The sequence below is a fragment of the Hemitrygon akajei genome, chromosome 11 (genome assembly GCF_048418815.1).
Source record: "Hemitrygon akajei chromosome 11, sHemAka1.3, whole genome shotgun sequence".
NCBI lineage: Eukaryota > Metazoa > Chordata > Chondrichthyes > Myliobatiformes > Dasyatidae > Hemitrygon > Hemitrygon akajei.
In genome coordinates, this window is record NC_133134.1 from 112326252 (window position 1) to 112347466 (window position 21215).

General features: G+C 43.4%; 1 protein-coding gene across 3 annotated transcripts in view; it reads left to right on the plus strand.

Annotated features, from left to right (window-relative positions):
- LOC140735911 (ciliary microtubule inner protein 1-like) overlaps window positions 1–21215 on the plus strand; it is a 121704-nt gene that overhangs the window by 32136 nt on the left and 68353 nt on the right. The window contains exon 2 of one of the 3 annotated variants that reach the window (XM_073061508.1): window positions 9013–9166. The exons of the other annotated variants lie outside the window; for them this stretch is intronic. The gene's annotated coding sequence lies outside the window, so the exon portion shown is untranslated. The remainder of the gene's footprint in view (window positions 1–9012; window positions 9167–21215) is intronic. 3 annotated transcript variants of the gene reach the window in all.

The window sequence follows — 21215 nt, forward strand, 5'->3', positions numbered from 1 at the left end:
AGAGGAAAGAGAGATAAGGAGTGATAGAGATATAGCAAGAGAAAGAAGCTTAGTGATACATATGTAAAGAAATGGACATGTACGCCCATATGGAAGGGCATGGAGAAGACAAAGTCAAATTCAAGTTTATCGTCATTACACAAGTACACTTGTGCACAAATGCTATGAGAAGCTTATTTACATCAACTTTACAACTATGTACCATCAGAGGCACAACATTCATAAGAGAAACACAAAGTGACCATAAGTTATGTGTTTTTACAGTAAATACACAACTAGAGCAAAGCAAAACCCATGGTGGTGCAAAGTGCTTGACATTGGCATAGTGTTGCGACTTTGCCGTAATGATTAGGGTTGCGTGGGATTAGCTCATGAACCAAATGATTGAAGGACAATAGCTCTTCTTGAACCTGGCAGTGTGGGACTTCAGGTTTCTGTACCTTCTGCTCAATGGTATCTGTGAGAAGGTGGCATGGCCTGGATGGTACGGATCTTTGATGAAAAGTGTAAGAGGTAAACAGGTACTGTAGACACATGTAATCGAATATAAACTGATATAAATAGTGATACATCGAAAGAGAGAGGCACAGACAAGTAGAGTGCTGGCTGAGAAGATCGGTCATAGACACAAGAATTTCTGCAGATGCTGCAGAATCTCTTGTGCCCTGATGAAGAGTCTTGGCCCAAAACATTGATTGTTTATTCCCGTCCATTGACCTGCTATGCTCTTCCAGAATTTTGTGTGTGTTCTACAAGATAGATCAGCTGCGAAGAACAGACAGAGAACGAGCAAGGATGGACCACAAAATGTTTTTTTTTGTGTGGCCCCAGTACAGTGCAATACATAAAATTGCTACAGTACAGTGATAAAGTCTTAGGCACCCTAGCACGCATTCTCTCTCTCTCTCTCCCTCTCTCTCTCTCTCTCTCTCCCTCTCTCTCTCTCTTTCTCTCTCTCTCTCTATATATATATATATGTGTGTGTGTGTGTGCGTGTGTGTGTGTGTGTACGTGTGTGTGTATGTGTGTATCACCATATATAATACAACTACTATATACTGACATCTACAGCATTGTAAATTTAAAATTGTCCCGTTCAAGGCTAAAGATTTAATCACTGTAAAGGATTCCTTACTGGCTTTCCTGCCGGAATGGGGGGGGGGGGGGGTCACTCTGTTTGGCAGGTGAGACTTGTGGCTGTGAATCAATCTCAGGTTCTGGGGCTTCCTTAGTGATGTTGTAAGAGTTCAGTGTGAAACTGCAGGAAGTGGTTCTGTCAGCTCCGGACACCGTTCTTCTCCTTTTCTCCAATATGCTCCATCAGCATTTCCATGTTTCGTTGTCCTCTTGAAATCGATGTTCTAATTGTGTCCTCCAAGAAACAGAGCCCGTCTCTGCATTTGTGTTGCTGCTGTTAGTGGAACACCCTTCTGTGGATTGAAAATGGACACTAGTGGCTGATGATCAGTAATGAGGGTAAACTCTCTCCCCTACAAGTACTGGTTGAGACGTTTTACACCCCAAACCAGACTCAAGGCCTCTCTGTCAGTCTTTACTAAGGGAACGTGATGCAAAGAGTGTTCACTTTCATCATTCGTAACATGTGACATGACGACACCTCCACCCTAAGCTGAGGCATCGCAAGCAACCTTCACTGGAAAATTTGGATCATAACGTGTAAGTACTGTGTCTGATGTCACCATTTACTCTACCTCTTTGAAAGCCATCTCGCACGGCTTTTTCCGCTGCTATTTCTTCCCGATCTGTAGTAATGAATTCAAGGGGTGGAGCACAGTAGCCAGGTTTAGAGGAATCTGTTATAGTAGTTGACAAATCCTAAAAAGGATCGCAACTGTGATATGTCCTTTGGCTTAAAGCATCCACCAATGTTGCCAGCCATACCTGCTTTTTTATTTGTTATTATATTCGCCTGGCACTCATTGCTTACGAACCCACAAATTTTGTCCGCTCTGTGACTTTTTTTTAAGCTCGAATGTCTTCTCCTCTTGCAAAGAAGGCCTGCTGTGTTTTTTTTTTCACTCTAATGTCTCGCTGCGCTTCAACAGGTAGGTAGTTGTCACAGATTCCTTTAAAACTTCCTCATCACCACTGATACGTTTTGTAACTCCAAAGCATAAAACCACTTGGAAGAAAAACAAGGGAGTCTGGAATGCCAGTATAACTTTGTTTTTTCACCTTAAGCGAGGTGTACACTTTTGACTTGCTGGTGTGATGACGTATGCCATTCACTTACTTTTACATATAACCTGTAATGAACTATTTAAACAAGAAAGAATGCTTAATCAAACAATATATTTACAATATTACTGAAATATTAAATACATAACTCCCTGCCCAACACCAAGTGAGAAACCAGCTGAGGTAATCTTAAGGAAATGAGAACCTCCTGCAGGGGTTGGGGGGTGTTCAGTCCAGGGAAGGGGTTGCCATCCAAAAGGATAGAAGAATCAATTCCAGTGAGGAGGCTAGCCTGAATGCCTGTTAACATTCAATATCAATGTTGAAGGGAGAAAAGGAATACACTTGGACAATGCGAGTCACACTGAGTAACTCACTCATCTCATCCGTCCTCTTCTTCTCGGTCCCAGTCATTGAGGAGATTCAGCAGCCAGGAGGACATTGGTCAAAGAGATCTCCTGGAAATACAGTGGACATAATGAACTGGGACACACCAGGAAGAGAGGACTTAGGATCAAATTGGATGGGAGCACTGAATGAGCGGCAAAGAGAGGGTTAACTGCAGGGAACTCAGGGGTTCCAGCAAGCATGAGAGGAGAGGGTATGTGGACTATCAGGAAAGGCTATGGCCATGCATGTTTGGATGAGCTGCACCAGAGCCCTTGAGGGATTAGCCAAGAGAACAGCAAAGGTTTTTGGAAAAGTAGTAACATGGAGGTCTGGTCCAGAATATTTCCCCAGGTGCAGTGCAACTTCCTCAAGGTGTAACAGGGAATATTGTGATACTCATGGGCTCTGGTCTGTTTACAAGCTGGGAGGATGACAGCAGATTATTTGGTGCTGGGTAACACCATCATTCAGAATCCACTCTGTGACAGCTGCAGACTGCACTATGTGGTGTTAGCCTACTGTGCATCCCATGGAGAGGGCAGATTCAGTAGAACAGGTCATGCAGGGTTATGCTGTGGCACGCCATTGGAGAGACTGTCCCTTGGCATACACAATCCCTCGAATGGCTGCCAGGAGCAGCTCGAATCTCTCTGTTATCTAATTACTAAGACCATAAGACATAGGAGCAAAATTAACCCATGAGGTTCATCGAGTCTGCTCCACCATTTCATCACAGCCGATCCATTTTCCCTCTCAGCCCCAATCTCCTGCCTTCTCCCCATATCCTTTCATGCCCTGACCAATCAAGAATCTGTCAACCTCTGCCTTAAATATACATAAAGACTTGGTCTCCACAGCTGCCCGTGGCAACAAATTTCACAGATTCACTATTCCTCTCTCAAACAATAAGCATTCTGATTGGTTGCATACCTGCCTGGTACGGTGCTGCCAATGCACAGGGTCCCACGAGGTTACAGAACCCTTTCCTCCTATGTAACCCTTCATTTTTTTTCTCTATCATCCACGTGCCTATCTAACAGTTTCTTCAATGTTCCTAATGTATCTGCCTCTACCACCACCCCTCACAAAGCGTTCCACAGACCCACCACTCTCTGGGTACAAAACTTACTCCTGACATCCCCCTATTCTTTCCTTCAGTCTTTAAAATCATGCCCCCTCATATTAGCCATATGTTGTTTTGTGGCAGCGCAACAGAGTAAAACATAAAAATTACTATAACTCATAATGAAAAGTAAATAAATCTATAGTGCAAAAGAGGAATGGCGATTTAGTGTTCGTGGTTTCATGAACCATTCGGGAATCTGATAGTAGAGGGGAAGAAGCTGTTCCTAAAGTGTTGGATGTGGGTAAGAGTCTGGGGAAAGTAAGTGGCTGGTGGTCAGTATGGACTCAATGGGCCGAAGGGCGTGTTTCTGTGTTCTGTGACTCAGGCTCTCCAAGTCACTGCTGATGATGCATACATTACAACAGTGCTACACTTTCAAAGTATGATACTGGCTCTGAAGTGCTGTTGTGGGGATACACAAAACACTATCTGAAAGCTCGTTCCTTTATGTATTCAAAATGGATATTGCTAGGATTTTATTTCTACACTCACGTGACAGAATTGGCTGCCTTGATCTTTTGTATTATGCTCAGCTCTTGACACTACCATGGTCAGTGAGAGAGCTGCCGCTGAAAGCATGCTGAACACATCTTTCTAGCTTCTAGAGAGCCCTTCCTTTGAGAAGGACCACAGACCCTGAAAAGCAGAGGAACAATGGCACTTGTCCAGTTCACTGGACCCCCATTTCCCCATAAGCAATGCCAAGGTTAGTTAAGGAAAATTAGACTGCTAGCTTAAATAACTTACCCATCATTCAGGATCTGGATACCCTGGCAGTACCACCCACCTCTAATCACCTTGAATAGAATGGTATACTTAAGAGTGAACCACATTGGAGGGTTGAAGTTCTACCTAAGACATGCCAGAATTTCCTCTCTGAAGAAGGGTAGCTTTTACAGCAACATTATTAATGACTACTTTTTAAAATTCCACATCAACTCCTGAACTTAGACATTTTGATTGCCCTGGAGATTTGACCTCAGTTCCCCACATTGCTGCTGAACTTCCAACTCAGTAGCTCAACACCGAGCTGTGGCTATAGCTTCAAAGTCGAGTCTGTTGCCATCTGCACAAGTACACGTGTGCACAGGTGCAACAAAAAACTTATTTGCAGCAGCGTCACAGGCACAGAGCATCAGATACAGTACGTGATCTTAAAGGTGTTTAGGATTCTGACAACGATGGTGTTCAATCGGCTGTGACATTTCTGATTAGCTCCTCCTGTTCCTGTGCCAGCCCCAAGGGGAAGTCTGACCAAATGCTTCTGTTAAAAACACCTCGTCAAATTACAGAGCAACACGCACAAAATGCTGGAGGATCTCAGAAGTTCAGGCATCGTCTCTGGAAATTAATGAACATTTGATGTTTCAGGCCAAGATCCTTCCTCAGAACTGGAAAGGAAGGAGGAAGATGCCAGAATAAGATGGTGGAGGAGAGGCCTGGCTCTCTCAGGCTGGAGGAGCAACACCTTATAATCCGTCTGGATAGCCTCCAACCTGATGCATTGAACATCAATTTCTCAAACTTCTGGCTGATTTTCTCCCCTTCCCTCTTCTTCTATTCCTCACTCTGGCCTCTTACCTCTTCTCCTCATCTGCCTATCACCTCTCTTGGTGCCCTCCTCCTTCCCTTTCTCCCATGGCCCATTTCCCTCTCCTATCAGATTCCTTCTTCTCCAGCACTTTGCCTTTTCCACCTATCTCATCCCAGTCTCTTACTTTATCCCACCTGACTTCACCTATCATCTTCTAGTTTATCCCACTTCCCTCCCCTCCATCTTCTTATTCTAGCATCTTCCCTCATCCTTTCGAGTCCTGAAGAAGGGTCTTGCCTCAAAACATCCTTTGTTTATTAATTGTTTATTAATCCAGCATCTTGTGTGCGCTGCTTTGCATTTCCAGCATCTGCAGAATTTTTTTGTGTTTATGTTGTCAAATTATTTCTGGCAGAGGAATGCTTGCCCTCGTGGTACTGAGTGAAGAATAGGCATGTATGAAGGACATAGAGAGCAAAGAAGTCCATGATAATTGTTACGTTTGTTCTTAATAAAAGCAAACAGCCTGGGTAAAAAACGCTAGCACATCTTTATTTGCAATTAATGGCTCTAGTGCCACATGAGCAAGTGTGCCCAACTCATGGCTTCTGCTCAGCCTGAGTGCATGGACCAGCTCCCCACGTCACAAGTTCCAATGGATTCTGTCTCAACTCACAGAGCTCCTTCTGTTGGCTGAGTATCATAGATAGCAACTCCTCCTGTTGAACTGGTGCTGATGTTCCGACCTTAGGGATTGCGTGACCTCCCCATCTTCCTTTTTTTATTTTACCTCTTCTGCTTCGGTGAGAATTGTGGTGATATATTTGATTTCCCGTCTTTAACTGGAAGTCGATGAGAGACAGATTTTGAAGCAAAGCGACAAGATGTGGAAGTCCATGAGAGACAGATTTTGAAGCAAAGCTACAAGATGTAGCTGGTACAAGACTGGTGGCTTCCACATCATGACCACTCTGTTCATCATTAGCATCCTGATGTGGCTGGTACGGATGTCTACGGAAACTGGAGTTCTTGTGTTTCTCTTGCATAACCTCTCTGGTGTTCTCATGAGTGCTGTTACAGGTTCCTCAAGTTACATCAGGAAAGCATCCAAACCCTTCAAAGACATCTGCATACTCTTCCATGAGTATTACGTGGTCATCTTTGGGTTCTGAAGCCACTAGCTTGAGCCTGTACTCGTTTTCCTACAATCCGTAGCTGTGCCTTTAGGTACTGCCCCTTGTGCTTGAAGCTCACTATACAGCCTCCTTTTACTGGAACGTTCTCTCCAGTATAGCCTGTCTCTTTTAACTTCACTGGGTAAATCTTACTCTTTACTGTGAGAGTCGTGTAATCATCGATGGATAAAAGAATCACCTGGTCTCCGGTGTCAAGCTTGAGTGGAATTACTGTCTCATTTAGACACTGGAACAATCCATTCTGTCTTACCAGCACCAGCAGTTTGCAGGGAATCCACCAAAACATCCTCACTGTCCTCACCAACTGTGTGCATCTTTCTCTTGGTAGCCCCAGCTGTGCAGCACTTTGCAAAATGATTTTCTTCCTACAACTGTTGCAGGCCTTTCCATACGCAGGGCACTTCTTTGGAATGTGCCTACCTCCACATTTACTGCATTTGCTGTTTGAGCCTGCCTCTGCTATGTTGTGGCTTTGGGAAACATCTCGTGCTCTGCCCCTCTGCACTAGTGTTTCTACACTGTACAGCTACTTAGCTTGAGATCGTGTGGTCTCTGCTGCCCTACACATATCCACAGCCTTTTCTAGTGTTAAACCTTTTTCACAAAGCAATCTTTCTCTGAGAGCTTTATCTGGGATTCCACAAACTATTTTGTTTCTGACTAGTGAGTCTCTCAAGTTTCCAAACTCACAGGACTTACTCAGTGTAAGTAGTTCAGCTAAGTATTGGTCAAAGCTGACACCTTGTTTCTGGTCACAGGAAAAGAATGTATATCTTTCAAATGTTATGTCTTTACTTGCGACAAAATACTTCCAAATTTTTTCATCAGTATCCCGATTAAGAGCGGGCTTATCAATTTGAAAACGGCTATTGATGACCAAAGTATCTTCGCAGATTATGTGTAGAAAGATAGACACTTTCAAATGTTCATACTGGCCACTAAATATATAACTGAATGGCTGTTTGAAGTTAGATTGCCGGTAAACTGCATAGCGGTGGGAAGGTTTAAGTTATCTGTAACAGAATGTTTTGGGCTTCTCTCACCTGAATTTCTTGGTGAATTTGGTAACACAACATGCTCTTTAGCCGGGCAGCTTCTCTGTCAGAAATGGATGACTGAGCTGAATGTAAGGTCTAGGGGTGAGGAGAAGCACTGAAAATCAGCCACCAAGTACTGAAAATCAGCAATCAGCAACCAAAATAGACCTGCAGAAAGGGCAAACATTGAGAACATGAATTTCCGCATAAGGCAGTACCTTTTGGCAGGAAGGTTACTTGTTACTAGGAAGCTGTGCGTCTAGCTGGGGTACAGGGAAGAGGAACGCCCACAGTACAGATACACAAATTGCCAACAGTTGAGCTACAGGCCGGTAAGGTCAGAGAGACAGCAGAAGCAACAATGGGGTTTACTTCTAGATGGAGGGAACTGAAGAGTAGGGACGTTTTGAAAAACCTGCTATATATTGAATCTTGGTTAGATAACACAGAGCGCTGTTTACTGTTCAAAGTCTAAGTCGAGTTTATTGACATAAGCACAAGGACACGTATGTACAGGCGCACTGTAAAACTTATTTGCAGCAACATCACAGGCACAAGACGTCGTGTCAGTAGCGATCACCAGTGAAAGATATAGTTAAATTAAAAACATGGACTGCTTAGGCTGAATTACCTTTTTTTCATCTCTGTATCTGATGTGATCTTATATAAAGTCCGCACGGTTTTCAAATTATGGTTGAACCTTTTTCTCAACTCCATTTTCCCACCTTCTTCATTTAACCCTCAACCCCTTTAGTAATCAATAACCCCTTTAACAATCTCTGCCTTAAATACACACAGTGACTTGGCCTTCAAAGCCCTTTGTGTCAACAAGTTCTACAGCTTCTCCGTTCCTCCTCATCTCCGTTGTAAGTAGATGTAGCTTTATCCTGAGGCTGTGCCCTCAGATCCTAGACTCTGCTAACAAAAACATCCTCTCCACATCCACTTTCTTCAGGCATTTCAGTATCTGGTAGACTTCAGTGAGACTCAACCCCACCCCCCATACTTCTAAGCAAAAGCGGAAAATGCCAGAAAAACACAGGTGGGATCGGCGGAGGAAGAATCACTGAAAGAATTGGGTCGATGTGCCCTCCTCAGATCAAGAAGGCCCAGACACCAAACCCTACTGATGCGAGGTCATACGGACGCACAGCTGCCGCAACTGACCATTTGAGCAGCTTCGTTGCTAGGGAAAAGCACGCTTCGCTGTGGCCTGTTCGAAGGGGTTTCAGGAGGTGCAAAATTGTGCATGCAACGTGGCAGGAGAGTGAGAAAGGGGAAGAGGCTCTCAGGTCCAGGGAAGGAAGCACAAGCCTCCCCGTCATTGGGGGTATCTTCAAAGGGCATCAGGAAGAAGGCATCCACCATTAAGGGCCCTCATCATCAGGGACATGCCCTCTTCTCATTAGGAGGAGGTATAGAAGCCCCAAAGATCCACACTCAAAATTTTTGAAAAAAGCTTCTTCCCCTTCGCCATCAGATCTCAGAACGCTCCATGAGCCCATGAATGTTGTTCTTCTTTTGATTTAGATCAAAGATACAGCACAGTAACAAGCCCTTCCAGCTCAACAAGCCCATGACGCCAAATTACACCCATGTGCACAATCAACCTGCTAACCCATACATCCTCGGAACGTGGGAGAAAACCAGAGCACTCTGAAGAAACCCACACATTCAGAATCAGGTATGATATCATCACCATGTGTCATGAAATTTGTTAACTTCACAGCAGCAGATCAATGCAATACATGATCATAGAAAAAAGCAGTGAATTACAGTAAATATATTAAATGGTCATATTAGATAAGTAGTGCAAAAAATAGAAATAAAATAGCGAGGTGGTGTTCATGGCTCCGAAACCAGGTGGCAGTGGGAACTAAGCTGTTGAGTGTGGGCCTTCAGGCTCCTGTATCTCCTTCCCGACAGGAACAATGAGAAGAGGGCATGTCCTGGGTGATGGGGGTACTCAGTGATGACCAGTGCCTTTTTGAGCCATCACTCCTTTAAGATGTCCTGGATACCACAGAGACTAATGCCCATGATGGAGCTGACTAATTTTACAACTCTCTGCAGCTTACTTCGATCCTGTGCAGTAGCCCCCACCCCACCCCACCAGACCAGACGGTGATGCAGCCAGTTAGAATGCTCTCCATGGTACATCTGTCGAAATTTGTAAGTGTTTTTGGAGACAAACCAGATCTCTTCAAACTCCTAATGATATATAGCCGCTGTCTTGCCTTCTTTATAGCTGCATCGATATGTTGGGCCCAGGATAGATCCTCAGAGATGTTGACACTCAGGAACTTGACATTGCTCACTCTCTCCACTTCTGATCCCTCTGTGAAGATTGGTTTGTGGTCCCTCGTCGTTCACAGATAGAACTTAAAAATTCCCTACAGGCAGTGGTGGGAATCGAACCCTGGTCTCCAGCCAATGCACTACACTACACTGTTGCCACAATCAACAAATTTTGCAGCCTAAGTTGGTGATTTTAAACCTGATTTTGATTCTGATTCTGAAAGGTAGGTGGTCTAGCTGTGCCAATTGACTGGTCCCATCCTGATGAAGCTAGAAAATTCTGCAAGAAAGAAGGTAGAGGAGGAGAGGCGTGGGTGATCAGGATGGGTTACAGAAAGAGCCAATCAGCTGGTCTTAAAGAGGTAACCCTTTCTGTATAATGGATGAGAGGATGGTAATGCCTAACCAGTGATGTGTTACTTAGACGGTCACCTCACAGTGCTGTCGTTTCCATGGATCCAGACCCGTGTCCCTGTAAAGCTCAAAGTTCAATGTAAATGTATTGTCAAAAGCATATATATCACCATCTGAGATTCATTTTCTATCAGGCATTCACAGTAGAACAAAGGAAAACAATAGCATCAATGAAAAACTACACAAAAACAAAGACCGACAAACAACCAATGTGCAAAAGAAGACAAATTGCACAAATACAAAAAAAACAAATAATAATACTAATAAATAAATAACACTGCGAACATGAGTTGTAGAGTCCTTGAAAGTGAGTCCTTATATGGAAGTGAGTGAAGTTACCCACTCTGGTCCAAGAATCTGATGGCTGAAGGGTAACAACTGCTCCTGAACCTGGTGGTGTGGGACCTAAGGCTTCTGAACCTCCTTCTCAAGAGCAGCAGGAAGAAGAGAGCATGGCCTGTATGGTGGGACACCTTGATGATGGAAGTGGTGGGTTTTTGGACCTACTGTGTATGACAAGAGAGAGTGAACCTTGGAAGTAGGCCTCTAATCAGGAGATGGCTTTGTGCTGGAAGGTTTGGAGCCATGCTAATCCAGGCAAATGGCAAACCTTTCCTGGATTTCCATCTACCTGAAAGGAATGGCATTTCCCACTCAAGCAATAATGGAGAAAGGCAAGTCAGCCAGAGAGCCAGAGAAGTCAAGGATTCATCCTCCTGTTCCCTATATCTGGAACATTCACTCCTATCCATCCCTCAACTCAGAGTTGGAGCCACCCAGGAGATCTCTTTCCATTCCAGGAATGTCATAGGATTTAATTCTAAGTACAATAGAAAAATATGGATTGAAAGCCTTGTTCTTTCTTCCTTGTGGTGCCTCAGCTTTTAACTCTCAAAGCAGGGGATGTGTGGTTGGTTCCAGCCCCAGCATAACACAACTTTTTGGAGCGTGCCTTCATTCCCTGCTGAGTACTGGTATGAATTATGGAATCTGGGGCCTTTAGATGTGGTTTACACAGAAAATACTTCCTTGTGATATCTTGATATAATGTCAAGTGACCCAGGGGACTTGCTGAAACTGAATAGTCAGGAAGACTATTTTCTTACAAAGAAATCCAGATTATTTTTTCATGCCTTAATCAAAACTGGCAGTAACCACCAGGCCCCATGTGCAGAAGATCAAGCTGACAATGTTTGAACTCACCAGCTCAATATATCACGAGGAATGCAGTCAGAAAGGGAGAAAGTTAGAAGACTTATAAGGGCTGATTTTGTGCGAGAGAACTCTGAGGGAGTGCAGATTGGGAATTCAAGGTCACGTGGCTCCCAATTCTTCCATCAAGCGATATTAATCTGTGCAAACACCCAGTCCGCGACGCCACACGGAGGAAGCCTGTCTCATGTGAATAAATCACAGACACAACAGCTATCTTCTGCTAGGCGCTGTCTGTCATTAGAGGGAAGGAGGTTCCATGACCTTTCCTTCCTCATCATTGTCTTCATTCAGTCTCGCCACTTCTGGAAGCTATGTCCTGTCACACGTTTGCTGTCATTGCCCAGGCCGGTGGCTTGGGATAACGCAATCCACGGGAATGTTCTTGAATCTTTCCCAGTCCAATAGCGATAACGAAAATACCAAGAGGTAAAAAACAAACTATTTGCACAAGTCACAAATCATTCTGACACTGTCTATATTTTGAAGAAGAGAGATTAGGACTTGTGTAACTCTGGTGATAACCCAAAGCACTTTACTTGCAATAAAACACTTCTGAAGTGAAGCTATTATTGGAATGTAGAAAATGTGGCAGAAGCTTTATGTATAACCAAGTTCCAGGAGCAATAATATGTTAATGACCAAATAATCCATTTTAGGTCGTAAAGCTGGAAGTCTGGAAGAACACTAGAAAATTGGTAGGTCAGGCAACATCTGTGGAGAGAGGAACAATGGAAGAGGATCTACTGCATTCCCAGCACATAAGATGGATAAACTCTTCTCAGGCTTCCAGTCAGATACAGGTAGATCTGTACCATGTACCTGGCTGGAAGCCCAAGAAGAGTTTATTCTTCAAGAAACAATGCTTCAGAACTGAGAAGGACAGAAAACTAAAGTTAAGTTTAAGTTGGAGAGAGGTTTGGGAGGGAAAAGGAATAAAAATAAAAAAAATCTCTGAGGGAGGGCAATCAGTATGGTTATGGGATGAAATGGTGAAATTTGGTCATTGATACGCTGATGAGCTAGACAGAGGGTATGTGTCAGTAAGGGAAGGTAAAAAATGTGAAATGAGGGAAGGTAGAAAAGTACACAGATAAAAGGAAAAGTGAAACAGGGTAATGTTTCAGGTCAACTACTCTTCATTAAAAATGGGAAAAAGAGAAAATAAGTTTGTTGTAAGTTGTAGAGAGAGTGTGGGAGGGATAGTATAGACAAAGGGAATATCTCTGTTAAGGTGAGGTAAGGTTATATTGATTGAATAGTAAATGCCAACCAAATGTCCTGGGATATCTTCTTGCTTATCAAAGGTTTTGCATCATAACTTGTTCTACAATTCTTAATCTGACAGCACCTCCAAGAGAACCTCCAGTGTGATAGCTTAAACTTTGTGTTCTTGACTAAAATGGCACTTGAACCTTCCAACTTCCAACAAAGGAAACAGTGTCTCCATTGTTCCAGATTTATAAAGATAAAGGTAAACTTTATTTGTCACATATACTGTAGATCGAAACATACAGTGAAATGTACAGCGAGGGTTGTGCTGGGCAGCCCACAAGTGTCACTGTAATAGCATTATGCTAACTATCATGCCACCCTTGAGATAATACCCCAGAGAAAGAATCCATCTGTTGTAGTAAGGTTCAGGCACAAGTGGACAATCCCAGAGTTACCCCCAGTTACAGCTGATCCTGCCAACAGGAACCAACTGCTGGACTAACCTGAAGCAGATCAATTTAATCCTTAAATCTCAAGTAGGAAAATGGAAATGTTTGTCTAACTGATTTATTAGTGTATGTCTGGTTTATAACTCCTCATCGGGGTATGTATGGAATCAGCTTCAAAATAGCTTTGACAGAGCACCAGAAAGCTAGGGGAAGATGGGGAGAAGTGCCCAGATCGATGTGGTCAACATAGGACTGAAGACCATGAAATGTTGGATTGAAATGGAGAAGATGGGAGGCAGAGATTGTACAGTACTGCTGTGCCAACGTGATGATAGGTTCATCATTGGATGAGCAGACAGAACAGAGAGGCAGTAGGAAGCCTGGTGGCTGTGGCTAAAGACGCTAAACTAATTGCTTTAAAGTGCGGTGGGAAAGGAAAGAAATTGGAGATAAATAGGGTAAGATTTCATATTTATAGACCGTTGATGAATTGGTCCAGTGACCGATGAGCTCAAAAGCACAAATAAATGATTGCCAATGCCACCTGCAGGAAATAAATCATATCCCAGGAGTCTTCATAATGCATTATGCTTGCATCATGCATTAGAATTAATTAGATAAGGCTAATAAGCTAACAAGATATAATAGAAAGTATTTTTTGTAGTCCTAATGGATTTAGTTTCAGGACAACTAGAGACAGTGCTAGCCTTAATCTGATTACTGTTGAGTAGGGAATATTGAAACACTGAATTGTTTGTAACTTCCAATCATTAATGTCATCTCCGTGAAATACGAAAAAAACTGTATAATTAAGTAGCCTCACAGAGTGAGGAGTGACGGGCTGTATTCAATGTAAATAAATATCAGTGTACTCTTCTTTATCTTCAGATCGCAGCCAACATAATGGGAAATTTAATGGAAAATAAAAATAGGAAATGCTGGGGTATTCAGCAGCTTGGAGCAGAATCTGTGGATAGGGAAGTAGTTAATGTTTCAGTTTAAGGAGCTCTTTTATGCTGCATTGGATCCGGGGTAACAAGATGGAATTTAATGCAGACAATTACACTTTGGCAGGACAAACCAGGGTAAGACTTACACAGTGAATGGTAAGACACTGAGGAGTACAGCAGAACAAAGGGATCTGAAAATACAGATCCATACTTCCTTGAAATTGGTGTTGCAGGGTGGATAGGGTCATAAAGAGAGCTTTGGCACATTTGCCTTCATAAATCAGAGCACTGAGTTCAGGGATTGGCATACGATGTTAAACTTTTATAAGACTTTGGTGAAGTCGAATATGGTACATTGTGTGTAGCTCTGGTCATCTACATACAGAAAAGATTCAAGAAGCAATTCAGGATTTAAGATTGTACACGAGCATAAGGAGAACAAAATAATTGCTATTCCGGATCCAAAGCAGCATAAAAAACACAGTAAGCATAACAACATAATGAATATAAATATAAAAGTTATCCTATAAAACACAACGTACGAGTAACTGCTGAGTGCGGCCATTTGTACACGATTAGAATCTGATAGTGTGTACAGTACACAAAGTGACGAAAATGAAAGTTAACAAAAAGCTTAGAAGGATATTACCTGAACTTGTGGACGTGAGCTAAAGGGAGAGTTTGATAAAGGTCAGGACTGTACTTCCTGGAGCACAGGAGAATGAGGGGCAATCTTATAGAGGTATGCAGAATTATGAGGGGTATAGGTAGGGTGGATGCATGCTGGCTTTGTTCCCCTGAGGCTGAGCGAAACTAGAACTAAGGGTCATAGGTTTGGGATGAAAGTTTAAATATTAAAGTGGAACCTGAGGGGAAGTCTCTTCAGTCAGATGGTGGTCTGAGTGTGGAATGAGTTGCCAGCAGAAGTGGTAGATGCAGGTTTAATTGTATATTTAAGAGCAGCTTGGTTGTACATGTGGATGAGAGGCACATGGAGGACTATGGTCTGGGTGCGGGTGGATGGGACTAGGCAGAAAAAGTTAGGCACAGAACAGATGGGCTGAAGGGCCATTTTTGCGCTGTTGTGCTCTATGACTCTGTGGCTCCATAAAAATGAACAGTAACATTTTTCCTAAGTGATGTCAAGTGTTAAGGTGACGCAGGGAGTTACTGCAATGTTACCAGGAATGGGAGACTTCCGTTATGTGGCAATGTTAGCAAAGCTGGAATTGTTTTCTTAAAGCCATGAAACTGAAGGCATGATTTAATACAGGTGCGTGCTATTATGTAAGTCCTCCTGGATAAAATAAGCAGAAATCTTTTCCAATGGCAAAAAGATTATGAGCTAGATAACAAACCTTATCTGATTGGCAAAAGATGCAAGCAGAGTTTTGTGTTGTGCAGTAAGTTGTTATGATCTGGAATGTCCTGTCTGACAGAGTGAAGGAAACAGATCCAATAACAAATTTCAAAGGATTCCTTTAAACACAGTTCAAACGAAAACATCCCTAAGGCTGAGAGAGTGAGACTAGTAAGCGAGCCCTTTCAATGAACTGGCACAGATACGAGGGACCGAATGGACACCTTTGGAACTGCCTGTTCCTCCGATACTGTTTGTACAGCACTGCACTATGATGAATCACTGCTGTTGCCCACTCAGAGCCACTGACCTGTAACTGAGTTATCCTTTCAGTAGTTATGAAGCATCATTCACGTGAATCACAGATCAATTCCAAAACAGCTGATGGGGCTGAGAAGAGAGTTTACTTCCATGTATATGTAATTGTGTTTGGATTGACTAATGTGACTGCGGGGAAAACTGTGTTAATCTGTTAATTGCCCTGTGTATTAAATGATCACGTTCCATACTTGCCAGGTGAAAAGGTTCCCCTTAAACATTTCAGCTTTCACCCTAAACCTATGGTGTCCAGTTCAAGTCTCACCTGACTCTAGGGCAGGGTGGTCAAACCAATTTTAGGTCACAGGCCGGATTGAGCAAAATGCAGCTTCATGCGGGCCGAATCAGTCGGACGCGTGCGAACGCAGCTTTCGTTGCCTCCGTTTTTTCAGCCTGCTCTCATGTGTCTCAGTCTCTGCTATAACTACAAAGTGTTTCACTTTACAAATTCCATTTCTTATGAAGAAGACTGCCGAGCAAGACTGCCGAATAAACACTAAAAACCCTGAAAACCTGGTACCTGAATAAACTCAGCATTAGCCATATCATACGCCATAGGCGGTTCGATTACTGGGGCCAGCTTTAATAGTAATTAGATATTATCTCGCGGGCCAAAAATAATTCCACCGTGGGCCGGATTTGGCCCGCGGGCCTTGAGTTTGACATATATGCTCTAGGGGAAAAAGCCTGCTTGCATTTTCCCTATCCATACCGCCTCTTTATTTTGTATACCTCAATCAAATCTCCCTTCATTCTCCTACACACTCGGGAATAAAGTCCTAACCTATTCAACCTTTCCCTGTAAATCAGGTCCTCAAGTCCTCGCAATGTCCTTGGAGATTTTCTCTGCACTCCTTATTGATATCTTTCCTATAGGTAGATGACCAGAACTGCACAAAGTACTTAAAAATGTACTCAATATATAATTTAATAAGGTCAAAGTGCTAAAAGTTCTCTTTATGACCCCATCTACCTGTAACACCACTTTCAAGGAATTATTCCCAGATCCCTCTGTTCTAACATACACCTTGATGTCCACCGTTCACTGTGTAAGTCTTACCCTGGTTTGTCCTCGCAAAGTGCAACACCTCACACTTGTATACATTAAATTCCATCTGCCATTTTTCCAGCTGGTCCAGATCCCACTGCAAGCTTTGATAGCTTTCACCAATGTCTGCTATATCCCCAATCTTAATGTCATCTGTAAATTTGCAGATTCAGTTTACCATGTTATCATCCAAATCGATAAGATAGATGACAAACAGCAATGGACCCAGCACTCATCCCTATAGGACACCACTTGTCACAGGCCCCCAGTCAGAGAGGCAACCATCTACTACCACTCTCTGGCTTCTCCTGCTAAGCCAATGTTGCGTCCAATTTACGACCTCATTCTGAATGCCAAGTGACTGAAACTTCTTGACCAACCTCCCATGCAGAACTTTCTCAAAGGCCTTACTAAAGTCCATGTAGACAATATCTATGGCCTTTCTGTCATTCTGGTGTCTTCTCCCTTCCTTTCCAGCCCCAAAGAATGGTCCTGGCCTGAAACGTCCACTGTTTTTTCATTTCCATATGTTACCTGATCTGCTGAGTTCCTCCGCCATTTTGTGTGTGCTGCTTTGGATTTCCAGCATCTGCAGAATTTTTCATATTTAAGATCCCCTGCCTTTTCTTCATTAACTTTCCTAGTAACCTCCTCAAAAAACTCTGTAAGATTAAACTTGACCTACCACACACAAAGCCATGTTGACTTCCCTAATCAGGACCTGTCTATTCAAATACTTATACATCTTGTCCCTTAGAGTACCTTCCGCTAATTTACCCACTGACATCAGGCCCACTGGCCCTTAATCTCTTAGCTTATTCTTTCTTGAACAATGGAACATTATCCATCATCCGGTCTTCCAGCACCTCACACGTGCTAAGGGTATTTCGAATACCTCTGCTAGGGCACCTGCACTTGGTGCGCTAGCCTCCTACAAGGTCTGAAGGGACACATTGTCAGGCCCTGGGGTCTTATTTCACCCTAGCTTGGCTCAACACAGCAAGCACCTCCTCTTCTAGATAAGGCCCATGACCACACTACTGTTTTACCTCAGTTCTATAAACTCCATGTCCATCTCCCATGTAAATACAGACACAAATATCTATTTAAGATTAATAGAACATAGAATATAGAATAGTACAACACAATACAGGCCCTTCGGCCCATGATGTTGTGCCAACCCTTAAACCCTGCCTCCCATATATTCCCCCCACCTTAAATTCCTCCATATACCTGTCTAGTAGTCTCTTAAATTTCTCCATCTCTTTTGACTCCATGCCTAGATGACTACGTTGATCTTCAAGTGCACCAATTTTGTCCCTTGCTGTCCTTTTGCTCTTAACATACCTGAGGAAACTCATGGAATTCTCCTTCACTTTGTCTGCCAAAGCAACCTCCCGCCTTCTTTTATCCCTCCTGATTTCCTTCTTAAGTGTTCTCTTGCATGTCTTGTAATCCTCTATCTCATCCAACCCCTTTACATTATGGTAATCCCAGTTGATGCATAAAAAGTTAAAATCACCTACAGTCACAGCTTTATTTTTCTTGTAACTGTCTGCTATCTCTCTACAAATTTGCACCCCTAATTCCCACTAACTATTGGGAGGTCTATAGTATAATCCCATTAATTCCTTTCTTATTCCTCATTTTCACTCATATAGCCTCAATATAATGAGCCCTCCAATCCATCCTTTCTGAGCACTACCATGACATTTTCCCTGGCTTGTAATGCCAATCCTCGCCCTTAAAATCCTCCCGCACTACCATGTCTAAAACAACAGAACTCCACAACAATGACTTACCAGTCCTACCCCTACTGTAGCCAAATCTCATCAATGGCTACAATATCATAATTCCATAAGCTGATCCATGCTCTAAACTCACCCACCTTTTCTACAATGCTCATTGAATTGAATTTGATGCAATTCAGAATATTTGTTCCACCATACTCAACCTTTCAGTTCCTGTCTTTGTATGTAGTCTTGACATCTACTTTCCCCACAACCTCTCAACTATCTGCCCCGGCACTCTGCTTCCCATCTCCTACAACTCTAGTTTAAACACCCCAGAGTAGCACCAGCAAACCTTCCTACAGGATATTGGCTCCTTTGTAGTTCCACCTTCCCTGCAAGAAATCTGAAGCCCTCCCCACTGCTCCATCTCCTCAGCCACGCATTAAACTGTATCTCCTCCTATTTCTAACCTCGGTATCACGTGGCACAGGTAGAAATCCTGAAATCACAACACTGGAGGTCCTTTCCTTTAACTTAGAGCACCTAGCTGCTTGAACTCACTGGGGCGGATTGTGAGAACAGGCAAAGAAGTGGCAGGTGGAATACTGTGTGGGGAAGTCATGTCCTTTTGGTAGAAGGAATAAAGGCAGAGAACAGTTTCTAAATGGGGGGAAGGGTGCGATTCAAAGCTGCAAAGGAACTTGAGAGGCCGAGTGCAGAATTACCTAAAGGAAAACTTGTAGATTGAGTTGGTAACAGAGGAAGCAAATGCAATGTTATCACTTATTTCCAGAGGACTAGAAGTTAAAAGCAATGGCACTTTACCTGACTGCATTTGGAGCATTGTGAGCAGTTTTTTGGTCCTATCACTAAGGAAAGTTGTGCTGGCATTGGACAGGGTCCAGAGGAAGTTCATAAGAACGATCCTAGGAATGAAAGGGTTAACATATGAAGAGCGTCTGATGGTGTTGGACCTGCACTCACTGGTGTTTAGAAGGATGAGTGGAGATCTCACTGAAGTCTACTAAATATTGAAAGGGCTGGATAGTGTGAATGTACTGAGAACGTTTCCCACAGTGGGTGAATCTGGGACCAGAGGGCACAGCCTCAGGATAGGAGGAAGTCCCTTCAGAACAGAGATGAAGAGGAATTTCTTTAGCCAGGGGTGGTGGATCTGTGAATTCATTGCCACAGACGGTTGTGGAGGCCAAGTCATTGCCTGTATTTAAAGTGGCGGTTGTCAGGTTCCTGATTATTAGGGGCTTCAAAGGTTACGGGGAGAAGACAGGAGAATGGGGTTGAGAGGGATAATAAATCAGCCATGATCAAGAAGGTCAGAGCAGGAGTAGGCCACCTTGCCCGTTCATTCAGTATGATCACAACTGTTCTACTCTGTACTCTTCTGTGCCCATTCTCCCAAACTCCATGTTGTTGCTGGCCCCTCCCCGTAGTTCAATGCCCACAGCATCACCTTCAGCCATGGATAGCAGTAATCAGAGACACGAGATCCTGCAGCTGCTGGAATTCTTGAGCAACAAACACAAAACACTGGAGGAACTCAGCAGGTAAAACACCGTCAACGATAGGAAATGTGCAGCCAATATTTCAGGCCAAGATCCTTTATTGGAACTGGAAAAGAAGGGGGCAGAAGCCAAAGTAAGAGAGTGGAGGGAGGAGGAAGAGTACAAACTGGCAGGTGAGAGGTGAGACCAGGTGAGGGTGGAAATTGCAAGGAGAAAGGCAGAACAGATGCTGAGTTCCTCCACCATTTTGTGTGCTCCTAGGGATAGGCAGTAAATGTACCCTAAGACCTTGCCGATAAATGCCCTCCTGCTAAAACAGTGTAAGGCACAGGAGGATTCAGTGAGGGATGCTCTTCCTCAGCACTGTTGGTCAGGTTGTCTGAGAGGATGTAGGCCCTGCCAAAGCAAACTTGATCAGGTGCTACAGTACATCAGTGTACTATTGAGACTACATAGTCAGTAACTCAGAAGGCTTTACAAATTGACCCCAACAGTTTTAGAGCTGAATGATTTTAATGAGCAAAGCCTGGATCACCCTTCAGTTCCACACCCATCTGGTTGACATGTAGCTATCCTAAGTTGTGGCCTAGAATGTGGTCAACTCCAGCACTGGGCAGTAAAGGCTGGCCTTTCCAGACTTCCTCATGGGTGAGATAAAATTTCCCTGTATACTGCAGCCAACGTGCATTAGTAATTGAGGGAATAGACATCGACTCCAGTGGCAATAGACAGCTCCATCCTGCAAACTATTAATGAGCTGCCTCAATTGTGCCATTCTGGATAAATGTTGGGTGTTCAATCCAACCCTGATTTAAACTCTTTTGTACAAGACACAGGTGAGGCCACATTGGAATGTTGTACCCTGTTTTGGTCACCCTGCTGTGGGAAAGATGCCATTAAGCTGGAAAGAGTGCATGGAACCTTTCTGAGGATGTTGCTGGGATTCAAGGGACTGAGCTATGGAGAAGGTTGAGCAGGTTGGAATTTTCATTGGAGCATAGGAGAACGAGGGGTGATTTTATAGAAGAGCATAAAATTATGAAGGCAAGGATAGGATGAATGCACTCAGTTTTTTTCCCAGGATTGGGGAATGAAAGAGTAGAACACAAGGGGAGAGATTTAATGGGACCCTGAGGGGCAGATTTTCCAGCCAGGAGGTAAAACGAGCTGCTAGAAGAAGTGGTTAAGGCAGGTACAATAACAACATTTAAAA